The 9,224-nt window shown below is 46.1% G+C and overlaps 1 long non-coding RNA gene across 1 annotated transcript; it reads right to left on the bottom strand.

Annotated features, from left to right (window-relative positions):
• Nucleotides 1–1,960: 1,960 nt before the first annotated feature.
• Nucleotides 1,961–4,275, bottom strand: LOC134455090 (uncharacterized). Its single transcript, XR_010036013.1, has 3 exons — nucleotides 3,176–4,275; nucleotides 2,692–2,715; nucleotides 1,961–2,203 (listed from the first exon to the last, which is right to left on the bottom strand). It is a non-coding gene; the product is annotated as an uncharacterized LOC134455090 (long non-coding RNA).
• Nucleotides 4,276–9,224: the final 4,949 nt, after the last annotated feature.

The following is a 9,224-nucleotide window of genomic DNA, read 5'->3' as shown; positions in this document are numbered from 1 at the left end:
CGCCCAGGCTACAATTCCCCATTCCGGGGAAAACGTCTTAACTATAACATACTACAACAGGTATTCTTTACTAACATGTTAACACATTGAATACCGGCGGTGCTCACGGAATTATGTCGTAGAATACCAGCGTTCTAAGCCCTTTTTTACGTTTTTTTGTAGACTCACAGCTTATTATGTGATAGGGCCACTGAAATATGTTATGACTCGTTTGAAAGTGGAGACGCTGCCCTCTTAGTAGGTGAAAACTGTGTGTCTCTACGAGCTTTTATTGCCGAGTAAACCCACGCTAAACCGAAGTGGGTATCCATGGAATTCAGCTACAATCGGAGATATTGAGGTTTTTGTGAAGGGTGCGCTTCTTCAGAATGTGACGAGTTTGAAAGGGGATGAGTTGGTTTTAATCACAATTTGGTGCAAGGTTAGCTCTGACACACATCTTCCTGCACGTCAAGACACACCTCCTGCTCTAAACCATTACGACACTGGCAATCAATGCCCTTCGAAATCCACGTTTTTCACACAGACTGAACACAAGCTCTTTGCACACATGCAGAAGGTCGGACATTTGCTAAAATAGTTCCCGATGACTCCCGAAATAATAGCCCAACATTGACAACAAATCCCAATGATATGATGCTTAGATGTAGCCCATCCGATCCATATGTAGCCATCTATGCTAGCTTCTGGCTTTTCACATACAGGAAGACAGTTCAACATAGGGGTGAATAATCAAATAAACTTATCTGGTTGGCGATCAAACTTCTAAATCGGAGCGCATTACTCCAATTACAATTCGGGTGCCATTTTGATCCAAGGAGCTGGTAAAGGTCTAGGTAGCAAGCCCAGAAAGTTCAAGATACTCCTGGCACGATATACAATGGTCTCTGTGTTTACCTATTGCGTGAAGTCAGACACAATACACGCTACCGATCGTAGGCTACTAGGGAAACAACAACATAGCACGATTCACGAATACGGCAGCACACCTCCTGCTCTGTCACACTACGACACCAGCAATCGATGCCCTTTGAAATCCCCGTTTTTCACGTGGACTGATCACAAACTCTTTGCACACATGCAGAGGGTGAGACATTTGCTAAAATAGCTCCCGATGACTCCCGAAATAATAGCCCAACATTGACAACAAATCCAAATGATATGATGCTTAGATGTAGCCTAGCCCATCCGACCCGAATCATATGCGGTGGCAGATGGACACTCCCAGCTGAGATCGCTCCCGGACGTGTAGTCCCAGGTGTTTCTATCACTCCCGGACGTGTAGTCCCACCCGGATCGATAGTCTGGCTAGTGGGAGCGAGCCGACAGGGGAGCGTCCTGCGTTGGGAGCGACAATCAGGGAATCATGATATGTAGCCATGCTAGCTTCTGGCTTCTCACATACAGGAAGACACAGAAACTTATCTTTTTGGCGATCAAACGTCCAAATCGGAGCGCATTACTGCAATTACATATCGGGTGCCATTTGGATCCAAGGATCTGGTAAAGGTCTAGCAAGTCCAGAAAGTTCAAGACACTCCAGGCACTATACAATGGTGTTTACCTATTGCGTGAAGTCAGAGACAACAGATGCTACAGTGACCGTACTAGGGAAATCAATGCAGGCAGCGCGATAGGCGACATGGGTTGGCTTCCAGACATCTTGGTAAGTTAAATTAAAATATCCAAATCATAACACTCAAACATCATAACAATCAAACAACTTTGGACTGCAAATGTTGTCATTTATGTCCATCACAGAGCTACCAAAATCACATATATTGTCCATTGAAGGGTGTAGATTCAAAATATGATATTTAAATGCAAAAACGTATTTTTGCGTTTTGGTATACAACGCATGGGCGTGAAAAACGCATTATTACGTCGTCGGTACTCAATGTGTTAAAAGTGGCTCATGTTACTCTGCCCATTTCTACCATGAAGACTCGAGAGGCAAACGAACGTTATTAACATTTATTGAACATTAGACATGATACAGGAATGCATAAAAGTTTGGCGAACAATAACACTTGATAAAATGCATGAATCAGTTTGGCGAAGGTTCCCGTCTTCGCGTTGAACTCCGGGATAGGACAGCATATCCTCCAGCGGAGATGGAGGCGGGCGTAGCCTGCCCCCTAACAGACGGGAACCTCTGGTGACGGTGGACGGAGGGGTGGTGGTGGCTTCAAAATCGGCTTAACTGAAAAGCAGAGAACAGAATGAGTGACAGCTATTTAAACAAACGTGAATGTGATCCATTGGCTGAGAGGTAACGATGCATGAGTGACGCGTAACGGGGGAACCCCCAATCTCGCGTTGCGATTGGTTGGCGATCCTGGGCAATGATGACGCATGTATGATCTGTCAAAAGGAAGATTTGTTGGTTGGCCTAGTAGGCTAAGTTTGACAGCCGAGAAATTCGAGTCTCCCTGGTAGAATTTACGCAAGCTCCCATTTCTACCATGAAGACTCGAGAGGCAAACGAACGTTATTAACATTTATTGAACATTAGACATGATACAGGAATGCATAAAAGTTTGGCGAACAATAACACTTGATAAAATGCATGAATCAGTTTGGCGAAGGTTCCCGTCTTCGCGTTGAACTCCGGGATAGGACAGCATATCCTCCAGCGGAGATGGAGGCGGGCGTAGCCTGCCCCAAAATAGAGATTAGAAGTGAACTCACCTACCGCTTACAAGGAGACACCATCTGAAAGACATGAAAAGTTAGTTAGATGATTGATTGATGATAGACGGAAGATGAAGGATGATAGGTGATGATGATGAGATGATGATGATAATGATAATGATGATAATGATGACAATGACAATGATGACAATGGCAATGATGACGATAATGATGACAATGATGATAATGATAATGATAATGATGACAATGACGATAATGATGACAATGATGATAATGATGACGATGATAACAATGATGATGATAAAGATGATAATGATAACGATGACAATGACGACAATGATTACAATGATAATAATAATAATGATGATGATGAGTGATAAGTGATAGGTGTTGGAAGACAAATGATGATAGATTAAATGAGATTATAAATGATAGGGATGTTCTAAGGCTTAAGCTTATGGGCGGTGGTCTAGCGGAGGCATGAAGCCTGTGATGATGATGGTGATGATAATGTCGGTACCTTAGGCTATGCGAGAAGACATGGCGCGGATGCGCTGAGAGCAGAGACACAGCAGAGCGTTATGATTTGATTGATAGATGCACCTTGGTCAGGAAAGCGCTGAAAACTTAGATTATGACAGTAGGTAGAGAGCCGGAATCGTGACCTAGGAGAGAGAGTAGAACATGGTGATGAATGAGTAAATGAATGGATGGATGAATGAATGTAGGCTATAATATGTGGTATGATAGTTGACATCATAGATAAACAACCATGGCAACTAGGCTGGTTCAATGTTACGAAATATAGAGATAACAGGCTTACAGACCACTATAAAATCGATCTGATAGATGAGAGAAGGATAGAATACAGACATGACCGGGTGACCGGAGCGATAGCCCCCCAAGAGATGGAGTGAATGCCGCCGGTGCAGCAAAATACCACCGTCACCAGAAATGAGAATAGAAAACATAAAGTTACAGACCAGATATAGCATGCTTCAACGACGTGATGAGGAGTGAGGCAAATGCAGGAAGCGTATGCGCCAGACGACCAACGGCCCAGCGCCTTGATCGCAGTAGGGGACAGACCCCGCTTAGCGGCCGTGGTGGCCACGCCGATTCTGAACGAGCGTGCTGTATACCTCTTGGGCGAGGAACGAGAAGAACGAAACAGAGTTAACAGAACAGAAACAGTACACTGAGCCAGATGACAAAGCGAGGAATGAGCCGAATGCAAAACGCACTGCGTCAGACCAGCGGCTGAAAGCCTGCACTATGCGGGCGTCTGCCCAGAGTGGTGAGAGAGACAGCTTTAGACAAAGCATGAGTGGCTAACATTAAAAGACGAGCACCTCGGCCAGGATAGCAGAAAGGTCAGGTTAAAACAGAGGAGACTCGGCAGACAACTGGTAATCATGACCTAAGAGAGGGAGAGAGCAGAGCTTGTAGCTGAAACGAACAATGAATGAAACACCAAGAAAACATCTCGACCAAGAATAATAACACCATGTCAGTTATGATAAACACCTACGCGGTGTGGCGCGGTGAATGCTTGTGCAAAGCAGGCATGGACACAGGCAGTGGGGCGGATGCCCTGGTTGGTTGAGAGAAACAACTTGCGGTAACTACATGATTAGACTAGCAATAAAAAAGGGTGGCACCTTAGTCAGGAGAATGCAGAAAGTGCGAGCTTACGACAGAGGAGAGTTGGAGAGCCGGTTACCGAGACCTGAGAGGGACAGAGCAGAAAGCTGAAACATCACTGAATAACGGCACCAGAACAAAAACGGCATATCACAATAGACATAAACTCCTACTCGCTACCAGTGGGTAGCTGCGATAAGTTTGTCATGCAGGATGGATGAGGATACCGATACAACCAGGTGACTGGCGTTAAAGTTGGGGCGACAGCCCAGTGCGATGCTGAGGCGATGGCCCATTGTGATGCCGAGTTGTGATGTTGAGCCGTGGTGTTGAGGTGCGACAGCCCAGGGCAATGCTGAGGTGTGCCGTTGATGCACGAGCCCTGAGGCGCCGGCCCAGGGTGATGTTGAGTCGCCGGCCCAGGGTGATGTTGAGTCGCCGGCCCAGGGTGATGTAGAGTCGCCGGCCCAGGGTGATGTAGAGTCGCCGGCCCAGGGTGATGTAGAGTCGCCGGCCCAGGGTGATGTAGAGTCGCCGGCCCAGGATGATGTAGAGTCGCCGGCCCAGGATGATGTAGAGTCGCCGGCCCAGGATGATGTAGAGTCGCCGGCCCAGGATGACGTTGGGGCCGATGCCCAGTCCAGTGTCGGGGCCGATGCCCAGTCCGTCGTCGGGGCCAGAGCCCATTCCATCTTCGGGGCCAGAGCCCAGTCCGACGTTGGGGCCAGAGCCCAGTCCGACGTTGGGGCCAGAGCCCAGTCCGACGTTGGGGCCAGAGCCCAGTCCGACGTTGGGGCCAGAGCCCAGTCCGACGTTGGGGCCAGAGCCCAGTCCGACGTTGGGGCCAGAGCCCAGTCCGACGTTGGGGCCAGAGCCCAGTCCGACGTTGGGGCTGATGCCCAGTCCGACGTTGGGGTCGATGCCCAGTGCATGACGTAGCGTATGCCCTACGTGGAGCGGCAGGCGCACGTGTATGTGAAAGTGTACGGGAAAGCAGCAGAGACCACCATCACCAGATATGAGAAAACAAACACAATACGACACATCACAGTCCGAGCGCCCTGACGATTCCAATGAAGCCTAAGGGCACGAGTGGTGTACAGAGTGAGAGGGTTAGCCCATAGATGGCTACCAATGGGATCAGAACCCTGACAGGACTCCATGGGCAGAGTTTCATGTATAATTTAAGTATGATTATTAACGGTCATCATCGATGTACTTCCCACGGATATCACTCATTTATTTACTTAAATTTGGACGGTGTATATGTAGCCCATTGTGATCAGAATAACTCGAAATAGACAAGGCATTGCAACCGGCTACAATGTCCCTCGATGCGACCGGGCGCAGGCCGAAAGCCCCGCGTGATCTTTAAAGGTACACTGTGCAGGAAATGGTCCAAAAAAAAATGCAACTATGCTGCTCGTTGAAACTGAGCTGCCTATTGCCAAATTTGGTCTTTACATGAACATTTACCATGTAATAAACAATATTTTCTAGTATGGTCCAAGTAAAGTCATTGTTTGGTGCTAAAAATTGCTATTTGGTAAATTCAAAAATGGTGGACCATGGAGAAGATCCCCCCTTACATGTAAGAAAAGTGCAATTTTTCAGTCATAAGGAATACTTGGAATTTGATGGTGGGGTAAGTATTCATGAAAAAAGGTAATTAGTGAACTGGCAGCATGAAGTCTGGAAATAAACAACTAAAAATCTCACACAGTGTCCCTTTAACTTAATCCAGCCCTGAATGACTTGAAGCGGGAGTGAGGAAGCAAGGTACACTTATCAATACAAACTGCAGGCAGTGCGATGACATGAGGTGATGATTGGCACGCGCGCATAAGCTTAATGTGCGATCCAGAAGTCTAGGCCTACGAACCGAAGTCATAACTCTTAAAAGTCAACGAGACCGCCACATGGGCCAGTCCATGCAAACGAAAACGTAAAATATGCTCGTGTTGTGGGCATAGGCTACTGAACGGAACATTGAAAATAGGCAGGTGCAACTGATGAACGCACGACCGGAATCCACGTGAATGAAAAACTGAAGGCGGTGCTACGGCCCGTAGGCTGAGGTCCTTGCAACATCGCTCCGGAACATAGGAAGTACGTTTGTAATCAGGACAATTAAGAACGAGTGCAAGGCTCTGCAATGTCCTCCGTCCGGTGTCGTGACAGGCAGTAGCACGAAACAACACAGAAGGTAATGTGGGTTATGCATGCGGGCGAGGCGCTTCGATATATAAGTAGCCCATTTAGATCTGTATCCCCAGCAAACGTTCCAAAAAAGCCACACCGACCGGTTCATAAATGCTCTATAATATTGGCAAGCGAATCACCAGTCCATCCGCAGCAGATGAGGCCGACGAGGACCAAGTAAATTGTGACTCGCAGTACCCATCACGCCTCCGAAAAAACAAATGTGCTGAGCAGATAAGCTGGCTAAGTGCGCGAGGCGCAACGAGAGAGCACCGCGGGCCCAGTTACTTCGAGTCCGCCCTTCCCCAGCAAATGTTCCAAAAGTCACTCCAACCAGTTCATGGAATTCTCCCAAATGACCGCAAACGAAACGTAGGCCATCAGTCAACCAGCGGCAGACGATACTGATATCCGAGACAGTGCAACAAGCCGAGTATGAGGCATAAGAGGCGACTTGCCTGGACAACAATTCCCCCGCAAAAATAGTCATTCGCTGAGATAAACGTTCCCTGGGTCCGCAGGGCAAGTGAAGGGAAAGCCGCCAGGTTACTCACGAAATACACCAGTTCGGGGAAATCCATCCACAGGCAGGCTAGTTCAAAAGCAAATCCAAAGAAATCAGGGAGCGGCGTGCCAAACAAATTGATTGAAGCCTTGCGAGAAAATGATTAGGCTGTTAAAAAGCACCGATTGCGTGCCACGCGTTTGAGCGGTTGGAAATCCCATCCCAGCAACGGCAAGGTGAGGAGTTATCAAGTAACCAGGTAGAAATAAACAGAATGTTTGATAACGAAAACGCCGGACAGCCACTTCAAAATCGGCTTAACTGAAAAGCAGAGAACAGAATGAGTGACAGCTATTTAAACAAACGTGAATGTGATCCATTGGCTGAGAGGTAACGATGCATGAGTGACGCGTAACGGGGGAACCCCCAATCTCGCGTTGCGATTGGTTGGCGATCCTGGGCAATGATGACGCATGTATGATCTGTCAAAAGGAAGATTTGTTGGTTGGCCTAGTAGGCTAAGTTTGACAGCCGAGAAATTCGAGTCTCCCTGGTAGAATTTACGCAAGCTCCCATTACTTACAATAATTAGACAGTGACACGTGAATGTGCCATTAATAGGCTCATATGCAATAGCCTGATTATCATCAACTTTCAAATCGAGACTTGGTCTGACTTAGAGCATAACAATTAATGTTTTGCAGACTGCATGGTTGACCTGCCTCCCTTGCTACTGGTCGAGGCCAGAAAAGGCTGTGCAGAAGTTTAAATGTCTTTTTTTAAACCACGTCACTGCCTTGAACAAGTCTCTTCCCAGGGCTGCTGGAGCAGCTCAAAGTTGATTGCTTCCCGAGAAAGTGGGTGGAGTTCCCGATTTCTTCGGAGGTCAGAAACGATATTTGTATTGCTCCTGACTCACTAGGAGGACGTGGCCCGGCTACATTTACGGTATAGCATGAAGTAAAGATTCCCTTAACGGGGTAACAGGTCTGGCTGCACAAGCACTAGCATGTGCTTTACAAACCCTCTGGACCCATGGGAAGAGAAAATGTGCACGAGGAAGAGACTTACTGACCCCACATTCACATGCCGTGTTAATATTCCCCACAAGCACTACAGCCATTAGTCTACTACAGGATGAATCGCACCTTAGTTTTCACTCACACACACAAGGATTAATTTTAGAACTGGAGCATAATCTGTGCAAGGGGTTTAAATCCTGCTCCACATCAGTAGTAATGATTCTGGGGGTTCGCTTGTGTCTTTTAAAGGGCCATATAAGCAAAAAAGTTGATCTCACAATGATATATTTGAAGTTGTATAGACCATTTGTGCCTGTTATGCAAGAAATGGGATTGGAAAGTCAACGCTGCTAGAACTTGATAGATTTCTATTACAGTGAGAAAACACTTCCATTAGTTTGTCCCTGAAGGGACTTTTTTGAGCAGTTCTCATCAAATTGGCCATGTAGATCAGGATAATTGCTCTGAAGTCATTTATTGCGGGCTCTTACATAAGCTGTGTAAACACATTTGCACTGTGTGAAAAAACAATTTGGACAGTAGGACTATGAATCTGAAATAGGAATTGTTGCAAAGGTACAGTTTTTATGATGTCAAGATTTTCCAGATACTTCAGGAAGAAAGAGGGGAAGTATGTTCAAGTAAGTATGTTAAAAATTGATACATTGATTGATTGATTGGTTGATTGATTGATTGATTGATTGATTGATAATCTGATCGATTGATTGTACACAAATATGTCAGGTTGACTGGATAGATAATTTAATAATATAAGGATATTACTGATGTCAAAACAGCTAACATTTGACAAGTACGATTTTAAAAGCATTTTCAATGCAGACAGAGAGACAGCTGTAATTACTGCAACAATAACACTATACATTAGAATATTATCCAAATCTAAAATAGTCATCTGTGTCATAAAGCAAAAAGCAATGTAACAGTTAACTTAAATTTGACACTAAAATTAGACGTCGTGCCATTACATCATTGCAGCCTTAAAATCTCTACCCACCCTTCCGAAGATAATTCCACAACAGATGGGTGCAATTTACCCCTGTGGGTTCTTGTGTAACTCAGGTAATTTGATTTGGCTGGCATGCAGTTGTCTGCCCACACAGTTATTTATGTAATGGCATCCACATATGGGTGGGCACATGCGATTATACCTAAATGGCAAATGGGAACTCGGACAT

Source organism: Engraulis encrasicolus, chromosome 9 (genome assembly GCF_034702125.1).
Source record: "Engraulis encrasicolus isolate BLACKSEA-1 chromosome 9, IST_EnEncr_1.0, whole genome shotgun sequence".
Taxonomy (NCBI): domain Eukaryota; kingdom Metazoa; phylum Chordata; class Actinopteri; order Clupeiformes; family Engraulidae; genus Engraulis; species Engraulis encrasicolus.
The sequence above is the reverse complement of the archived record's forward strand: the minus strand, read 5'-3'. Positions and strand labels throughout refer to the sequence as shown.